We start from the raw sequence: 9,413 nt of genomic DNA on the forward strand, positions 1-9,413 counted from the left end.
TTTCCCACATTGATCACACCCAAAAGGCTTCTCTCCTCTGTGAATTCTCTTGTGGGTCACAAGGTCATTCAGTTGCGTGAAGCTTTTACCACATTGGTCACAGCTGTAAGGCCTCTCTCCAGTGTGCATTCTCTTGTGTCTCTTCAGGGTATACATTTCAGTGAAGCTTTTCCCACATTGGTCACAGATGTAAGGCCTCTCTCCAGTGTGCATTCTCTTATGTGTCTTCAGGGTAGACATTGCAGTGAAGCTTTTCCCACATTGATCACAGATGTAAGGCCTCTCTCCAGTGTGCATTCTCTTATGTGTCTTCAGGGTAGACATTGCAGTGAACTTTGTTCCACATTGATCACAGCTGTAAGGCCTCTCTCCACTGTGCATTCTCTTATGTGTCTTCAGGGTAGACATTGCAGTGAAGCTTTTCCCACATTGATCACACCCAAAAGGCTTCTCTCCTCTGTGAATTCTCTTGTGGGTCACAAGGTCATTCAGTTGAGTGAAGCTTTTACCACATTGATCACAGCTGTAAGGCCTCTCTCCAGTGTGCATTCTCTTGTGTCTCTTAAGGGTAGACATCGTGGTGAATGTTGTCCCACATTGATCACAGCTGTAAGGCCTCTCTCCAGTGTGCATTCTCTTATGTGTCTTCAGGGTAGACATTGCAGTGAAGCTTTTCCCACATTGATCACAGCTGTAAGGCGTCTCTCCAGTGTGCATTCTCTTGTGTGTCTTCAGGGTAGACATTCTGGTGAACTTTGTTCCACATTGGTCACAGCTGTAAGGCCTCTCTCCAGTGTGCATTCTCTTGTGTCTCTTAAGGGTAGACATCGTGGTGAATGTTGTCCCACATTGATCACAGCTGTAAGGCCTCTCTCCAGTGTGAATTCTTTGGTGAATTTTGAGATTGTAAACTGAAGTGAAGCCTCTTCCACATTGGTCACAGCAGCGTCTTGGTTTAGGTTGGTCCTGGTCTGGACAGGTATCTGAGGTAGAAAACATAGATCTGATAAGAGCTGGATTCGTGCATCAATCTGCCTTCAAGTTCAGACCCAACTTTATATATTTAGTTGACCAGGGTCCCCCAGGAGTCTATACTTGGTCCTCTCCTTTTTCCCTCTATGGCAAGTCTCTTGGTCAAAAATAGCCGATCTACAAGCTCAAATTGTGTGAGCATTGTGAGCTTGTAGATCTGCTGTTAGTGAAATGTTCACCCGTAGATAAACATGGTCCGGACCGAAACGGACCCGTGTATGAATGAAACACACAGGTTTTATTTATCTAAAACAAAAAACAGGTGGTCATGTCATGTCAAAGTTGGGTCAAAGTCGTACACGTTACTCACACACATTACCGCAGTGAAATTTGTTCTCCGCATTTGACCCATCTCTTGGACCGGTAAGCTGCAGTGTGCGCCGCGCTCGGGAATCATTAGTTGATTTGACCCCCAATCCAACCCATTGATGCTGAGGGCCAAGCAGGGAGGCATTGGGTCCCATTTTTTACAGTCTTTGGTATGACCCGGCCAGGGATCGAACCCCCAACCTTCCAGTTTCAGGGTGGACACTCTAACCACAAGGTCACTGTCTGGTTACCCATACCGTACATAGGTATTATGACATGACCACCTGTTTTCAGTTTTAGATAAATGCACGTGAATGAACCTGCACTAAATAATGTCTGAAATGGGACAGAGGAAAAACGAACCCGGTCCGAAATAAACCGAGGATAATTAAAATGTATTAGACCCGGTCTGACCGTCCGGTCTCGACCAGACCCGATGCTCAGTTAACGCCAAAATAACCATGGTATTCAGATTAGCAATTATGTTTGTCAGTCGGCTCCCACCGCCCCGAGAGTGTAATCACAGAGGAGCTGCGTTGTGTGTTCTGTTGCAGAGAGAACATTTTCGACTTTATATACACCGTATTACTGCCTTTCCCACAGATAATGACATGCTCTACACAGATGATGTTCCAACTTGCATCTTCCCACTGGCTTTTGGATGCGTTTCACCTTGCTAAAAAAAAATACTCCATTTGGGGCGGACCCATGCTATCCTCTGATCTGCGTGGCAATTCGTAACGTGGTGCTAGACTTCACTTTCAAACATGTTTGTAACTTCAAACTCCATTTTAACCATGATAGATTAATTGAAAACACACGTCATTGGTTTAAGTGAAGTTCTAATGATTATAAAAAATAAAATCACACCTGTGTGAACTGAGCGGTGAAACTATGCTGTTATTGTTATAGGTACTGTACTGAACTCTAGTGCAAACCCAAGGTCACATAGATATTTAAAAAAATAGATGCCTCATTGGCCGCTGCAGTTCGTTGGAGCGATGTGTGTTGGAAGAGGGGCGCAATAATGTACACTGGGGGAGGCAGTACGCCAGAAGTGTGGAAGGCACGTTACGTCACGCTGCCACTCAAGTGATTACTGGTCAATCACAGCGCATCTTTTCCAGGACTTATCAGACCCAAACATGAGCTCTGTGACACACGCTTATGCTTCCGCGGTGTTTCGCAAGGAATGTCGGGAAAGTTTTGCCCTCCCTTGAGCACATATGCTCCAGAGCCGGAAAGGGCATCTACCTTTATATGTCATATATAAAGTATCAGTATGACACCCATGTGAAGTGTCTAACTCATGTTGATTAGGTGATGTAATGGTGATGTAAAACAAACGGTGCCAACAAACATTTATGCTATTAACAATAAAGAGACAATATGACGTAATGAGTTACAAAATGACGTAAGTTTTCCCTTCATTGTCAATGGTGTTTATTAAACAAACATTGAACTAAAGACAAACATTAAACCTGTATATAGGAGTCCCTCAAAAATACGCCGGCAAAGTTCTTTCCCCCCGACTTTACAAGACTCAACTGGGTCTTTCAAAGCCATCGGCGGGTGGATAATATTCTATGAAACGCTCTGAATCCTTGGCAAGGGCAGATTTTAACTCTGGCGGTTAACCCATTCTGAACGGGAACCCCTTTTGGTGGTTTAAGCATTATGTTATGCTTTAGCCATTGAAAAATCTACATTTCATAGCAAGCTCATAGCACGGCACAGAGTGCCACGCTACGAGCTTGTAGGTCTGCTATTTTAGAAAAATGGTGAAAATGTAGTACAAATCTTTGAATATATATTCTTTCAGAGCCAACGTTGTTTTTAATTTATTTTTTATAATTTTTATCCCACGACTTTGTAACCCATTTTTCACCCCTGTGTCAATTATCTAATGTGATCCTGGGTCTTAATTTCACACATCTTATATTTAATAGTGCAACACCAACTGAAGCAATCAAAATGTATTACTATTCTGAAATATCATGTTGTGATAAATGATGTGGTATCGGATCGGGATAGAGTAGACCGACATACTAGCTGATACAGATAAAATCATTTTAGGCAGTATCGGCAGCTTTTCTGATACCGGGACAACTCTACCAATAACCAGTGATCAATAGTTTTATCCATAGCTTAGGAGAGTTGGTCCTCCACTTTTTCATGTCAAGGACGCCCAAGTTGAAACCCTGCAGTGTGCTAGTACAGTAGGAACCCCAGAAGAGAACATTTGTGTTAAAAAATTGTACACATGACATCCAACGTGTTGTGCAGTAATCCACCACACAGCTTTGTCGCTTGCCAAAAAGAACAGATCTACATGCTAATAATTGTAACAGTGAACATAGTTAAATGTTTACAGTAACATAGTATTAAAACAGTACCTATTAGACTAAATGTTTACAGTAGCATACAGTAGTAAAACAGGTCATACCTATTCTGTGTAACTTGATCACTGGTAACATGGCGGCCTGCATCACTGCTGGTCTTCTCTTGAGATGTGATGATGAACCATCCAGACCTCTCAGGTCATCTTGGGAAGCTCTGCTTCCTGTCCCTGGAATCAAAACAGCATTTAGTTTATGCACCACCACATACCTGAACAAACAGCAGGTCTGCTGCAACTAAAGAATATATATACATATTGCCATGCTGTATTGATGTTGGTACCATAGGAGATAACAGGCAAACATAAAAATTAAAAAATCTTCTACATTCTCTAATTGTGTAGACCATACATCCAAACAGAAAGGTTATATTTGATTGCATTAAACGACATTAAACTGACTATGTCACTCATGATCACTTTGCCACTTGATTTGCCATTCACTGTATGTGTATTCACATTCACACACACTTGACTAAACACCCACACAAAGCCCATTTTACTGACAAAACTACAGCGTTTTCATTGTCAAACGAGCAATATTTCATACCAGCATCATTCATAAAGTCTTACCTTGTTGTCTGTGCATGGTCAGAGAGTTTATCGGGCGTCCACCCACTTCTAAAAGCACCACTACAACACTGCATATACCGATATCAAAGCAACAACAAAGCCCATTTAAAGTAAACTGGTCACAACTTTTAGAATGAGGTAATTATCTGGTCCACCGTCCACTCACTGCACTGGTAAATCTGTAGTGGGGAACCCATTTCACCTGATGGAAGAGAATCACAATCACATTGGTTTCAGCCGGGGTTTCAGCATTGTCTGAACTTGTGAATCAACACCGCCCCCATCTGGTGGAGTCAGATTAGAACCCATTTGCCAGAGTTAACTTCTGGATCAAATGTGACTTTTTTTCCCCTGAGACTGTGTTGTTTGTCTGGGTTTATAATCCTGATCATGGGCACAGTACATTACCCGTTAGTAAAAAAAAATTGATCTGAAATAAAAGACAAGTAGGCTACTGTAAAATCATTTGTTTTATTAAAAATGTCTCCTTCAATCAAGTACAGTATAGCAAAAGAGTATAGATATTGTGAAATGTGTGTTAAAGTGTGTCATTTATAAACAAAACTCCAATATTACAAACAGTGCTACATTACGCCGCGAGTGAAAAGAGAATCACCAAAGAAAAAGCTGAAAACCACAATATTCAGTGCTCAGCCCAGAGAAACCAAAGGGTAATAAATAAAAGAAAACCTAATTAATTAATTTCAGATACAGTACATATACAAAGTGCAACATACACAAATACCCTTTATATCATGACATTATAAAATATTAGTTATTATGCACAACCAGAGAGGATAGAGCCTTTTCCATCATAGCCCCCACATTATGGAATGCGCTCCCCCCAATGTCAAACTGGCCCCCTCCATTGAGACCTTTAAATCCCACCTAAAGACCCACCTCTACACCTTGGCTTTTAATCCCGGTTGAGTTTCTATGGTCCATGTTTTGTATCCGTTTTGTATTTTTCATATGTTTGCTGCTGTTCTCTGTGTTTAGCTACAGTGTATTTAGTTTTATTCTTCTGTACAGCACTTTGTAAACTCTGAGTTGTAAAATGTGCTTTATAAATAAAGTGAATTGGATTGGATTGAACATTTTGCAATGCTGGTTCCAAAAGAGACAGTCGTGTAAACACATTAAGACATTTTCTTCAGTTTGGTCGAAATATTTACCGACATACATATCAATAATATTGCATCAATAAACATAATATAAGTACAAACGCCCACTCCAGAGTTAACTTTGTACACACCATAGTCGGGGAGCCACAGGCCCAAAATTGGACAGGACCTGTGATGTCATGCCGTACTTTTTATTCGTGTTTTTTCTATTCATTTATTTAGTCATTAAGGTCCACAGAATGAGAGGTCTGCTCTGCCGGAAACATGGCGGAAAAAGAAGTTATGGCCATTTTTGTATACCACACCATACTGTAGAGTCTACAGTATGGTGTGGTATACAAAAATGGCCATAACTTTTTTGGGAAATGTTGCCTTATATTGGTTGTCTACAGTGTAGACAACCAATATAAGGCAACATTTCCCAAATTTCACCATGCTTTAAGTAGCATGTGACAATCGTGACATGTCAAACTAGGGGCTTTTCATGATTCTGAATCCATTCCAAGCATTAGTTTTGCATGCAAAACACTCCTTGGCCTAAATTCAACTCCAACATGTGCCAAAAGCCTTGGCGTGAATACTTGACAGCACCTTCAAGTTTGAAAAACATCATGCAGCTCTGTTGTCAAGACTAGCTTTTTCAAACGCCACCTACGTGCTCACCAAGGTCAAGCCACGTCTAAACAAACTAAACGACAAATTAAAAGTCTGCGGACCCCCCCATTTGTAAATATATGCCAGGGACCCCCCACAAGAGAAAATTTTTACAGCTCTAGCAGTGATTCTCAACCCGTTTAATTTCAAGGACCCCCAGTTTGACATGAATTGGTCTACAGACCCCCATTTAATGGCTTTTCTATCTCTGGGACCCCCAATTAATATTGTAAAATCAAAGTAAATTTAACATATGTAACTCTGAGTGTACAAATGGAACCAAACGGTTCCATTTGGTTTTGGTTCCTTTTGTACACTCTGAGTTACAGACCCATAGGCTAAGGGTTAATTTGGTTCCAAACTATCATTTAGCTGGGGACCCCCTGGAACTCTCTCAAGGACCCCTGGGGGTCCCCATGATGGAAATAAAATTCCGGCGACCCCAAGGATCAATTTGTTGGAAAGATGGCGAGAAAGGCCATCTAATGGATCAAAATAAATGATATCTATTCTGTAATGCTAATTAGAAAGGACTGTAAATATATATATATACCTTCAATAACCCAGCAGGGAGACCAAATACCGTGCTGTATTTACCTTACAAATGAGTGGATAGCCCTTTAAATCTTGAATGACAGCTGCACGGTACCATAAAAAATAGAAGGATACCTTAAAAACGAATTGGAGACAGACGAAATAAAGTTCTGAGGAAGTTTAAGGTTTTAACTGTAATTTTTAGTAGGTAATAAAGTCAATTTACATAGAGAATGTGCTACATGGTTCAGATAATAATAATAATAGTACAATACATCACTATAATTTAGAGTATTCAATTGTTCCAATATGGATCCGAACTGAACCTGAACTGAACTCCTCTTCACAGTATGTTACTGGCATTAATAGTGCATCTGACGTCAGTTGTTGATAAAATGTTCATTGGCTTGAGATAGTTCATTTCCGCAATATCCCACGGTGGCGCTGGTTGTCGAGCGCTCATTGGACCAGCACATGGATGATGAGACTGGTATCGTGACATCTTCCTTGGTTCCGTCATTGAGGGCCATAGACCGGGAAAGCACAGAGGCTGGCGTTGCTATGGCAACCTGAAGATAACATTCTTTCCCTGCTAGCTGTGAACTCTTTCGACAGAGAGAAATACTCCTATCTACTTTCTCACTAGGCACCAAGGTCAAATACATGTCTCAAATCAAAATAGGCCTCTCATTATGGCAAGTTTACTTGCCTGGGGACAGACAGTATGGAGACCGAATAAGGAGTCAACAAGATATATGATATTAAATCTGAATGTGGCCTCAGGAAATCCATAATATAAGTATGATAAAATAATATAAAGGATAATATAGGGCTGAGATGATTAGGCACGTGGATGGTGACATGACATAAATAGGATAAGGAGAACAACCCGGAGTAAACAGGCAGTAGGCTAAGAGTAAAATGATGATAAAAGGGCAAGATGACCAAATATGACCTATATGGAACACGGTCTGGGCCTACATGGAACACGGTCTGGGCCCAAGTTCTATATGTGTTGAGCAACAGAATATGATGGAATGGCCAACTTGACATGACGTGTAAACAACATGTCAGAATTTATCTATATGTCAGAATTTATCTATCACCCCAGACCCCACTTTGGGAACTACACCTTTTCTAGTCTGTGTGACTCTGCAATACAATGGTTTGAGATCACCAGGAGAAGTGCGTTTGTGATTGATTGAAGTATTTCACAGTATGCAGAATGGGTACATTTCACTGTTACCTTACAGCATTACACTTGTTTACAACAGGGGCCACAATTTTCAATTCATCAGATTCATTTAGAGACGTACAAATATACACTTCTATATAAAACACAGGAAATCATGTAGGCCTAAGGAGGTAAAATGGGAAAGGAAACATACAGTAAGGGGGAAAGGGGCCGGGGGGGGGGGGGGGGGGGGCGGGGTATTCAGATTTTACTGGGGCCAGTTTCGAATTGCAGCCGTCCGTAAGTGCCTTTTGAGAGCGGTTTTGAAGGAGTCAAGGCATTCGGCATGTCCTAATGGCTGTTGGTAGGGTGTTCCACATTGTCGTGGCATGGGAGCGAAAATAATTTAGTTCCTTGTTTGTGCTGAATCTGGGTTGAAAATGGTTTGTTGAACTCCCTCTGGTGTTTCCCAACTTCCCAGTTAATAAAAATGACATACTTATGCTGGAATAATGCAGAGCAAATAGTAAGCAAACAGTGTTTTTAATCGTACATCTCATGTCAGATCATACGGAACCTTAAGTCAAATCATTTGGTACAAACAGATTAACTTTTGCTTTATTCAAATCAACAGACATCATTCAGGACTGAGTTAAGGCCAAGATACACAGACCAAGATACACAGACAACAATCTATCAATATTATGTTAGACAAAGATCAATCAAGCAGATGTACAGTAAACATGACATTTTATCAGAATTTACATTGCAGCAAATAACTAGACAGTTAGCCTATGGCTTGCGTCACTCAGTGTAGTTTAGTGCTAAATCACGGTGTGTGGGTTAATGGGAATGCTATGAAAGACCTCAACTACATGAAAAAGCCTGATAAAATGTCACATCTCCCAAACATTTATGATCAATTGCGTTTGTCAGCCTATTAAGTTATGCTCATGGATTTGATTTTGGTCATCATTGCCCACTACCCATCACTGCTCAAGACAATACTAAACAAACTCCTTTGCCTGAAAATATTGCCCATATAAATTTAGTACAACGGGCAGCATGAAGCCGTTTAAAATGTGGGTACATTCCGAGGCAATAGAAATGTGCACTTTAACTTGCAAAACAAATATAGCTGTTAATACAAACCTCACCAAATACAAACCTCACCAAACACTTGCTGCTATTGATACCTGACAAGATGCACCATTTCAGAGACATCACAAACTAAGTTTTACTTACAGAATCTATACCTATACAGTCCCCTGAAACAACACTCATAACTGTGAGTGACTGTGAACGGTCTTTTGAATTATTTTGAAAAACAAGGATCACCAAAAAAAAAAAAAAAAAAAAAAAAAAAGAGAGACATGTGTCAGAGGAGTGAAACAATTTACTAAATTGTGTAAATAATATTTTCCACACTCATTTCACTTTTGGTCAAGTGAAGTGAAATGAAGCTACTTTGCAGTGTGTCCCCCTAAAGGCTTTTATAGAGTATTTAAAGTTTTAAATATCAAGGGGGGGGGGGGGGGGGGGGGGGGGGAAGTGGAACAACACAAATCTAAATGCACTTTAAGAATGATACAAAGTGTCATAACAACAAGCATCA

The 9,413-nt window shown here is 40.6% G+C and overlaps 1 long non-coding RNA gene across 1 annotated transcript; it reads right to left on the bottom strand.

Annotated features, from left to right (window-relative positions):
- Positions 1-540: 540 nt before the first annotated feature.
- LOC306917484 lies at positions 541-4,428 on the bottom strand. The gene is made up of 3 exons (XR_013789196.1): positions 4,313-4,428; positions 3,788-3,910; positions 541-983 (listed from the first exon to the last, which is right to left on the bottom strand). It is a non-coding gene; the product is annotated as an uncharacterized lncRNA (long non-coding RNA).
- Between the last annotated feature and the right edge of the window lie 4,985 nt (positions 4,429-9,413).

This window comes from Electrona antarctica, assembly GCF_951216825.1.
Source record: "Electrona antarctica genome assembly, chromosome: 24".
NCBI classification, from domain to species: domain Eukaryota; kingdom Metazoa; phylum Chordata; class Actinopteri; order Myctophiformes; family Myctophidae; genus Electrona; species Electrona antarctica.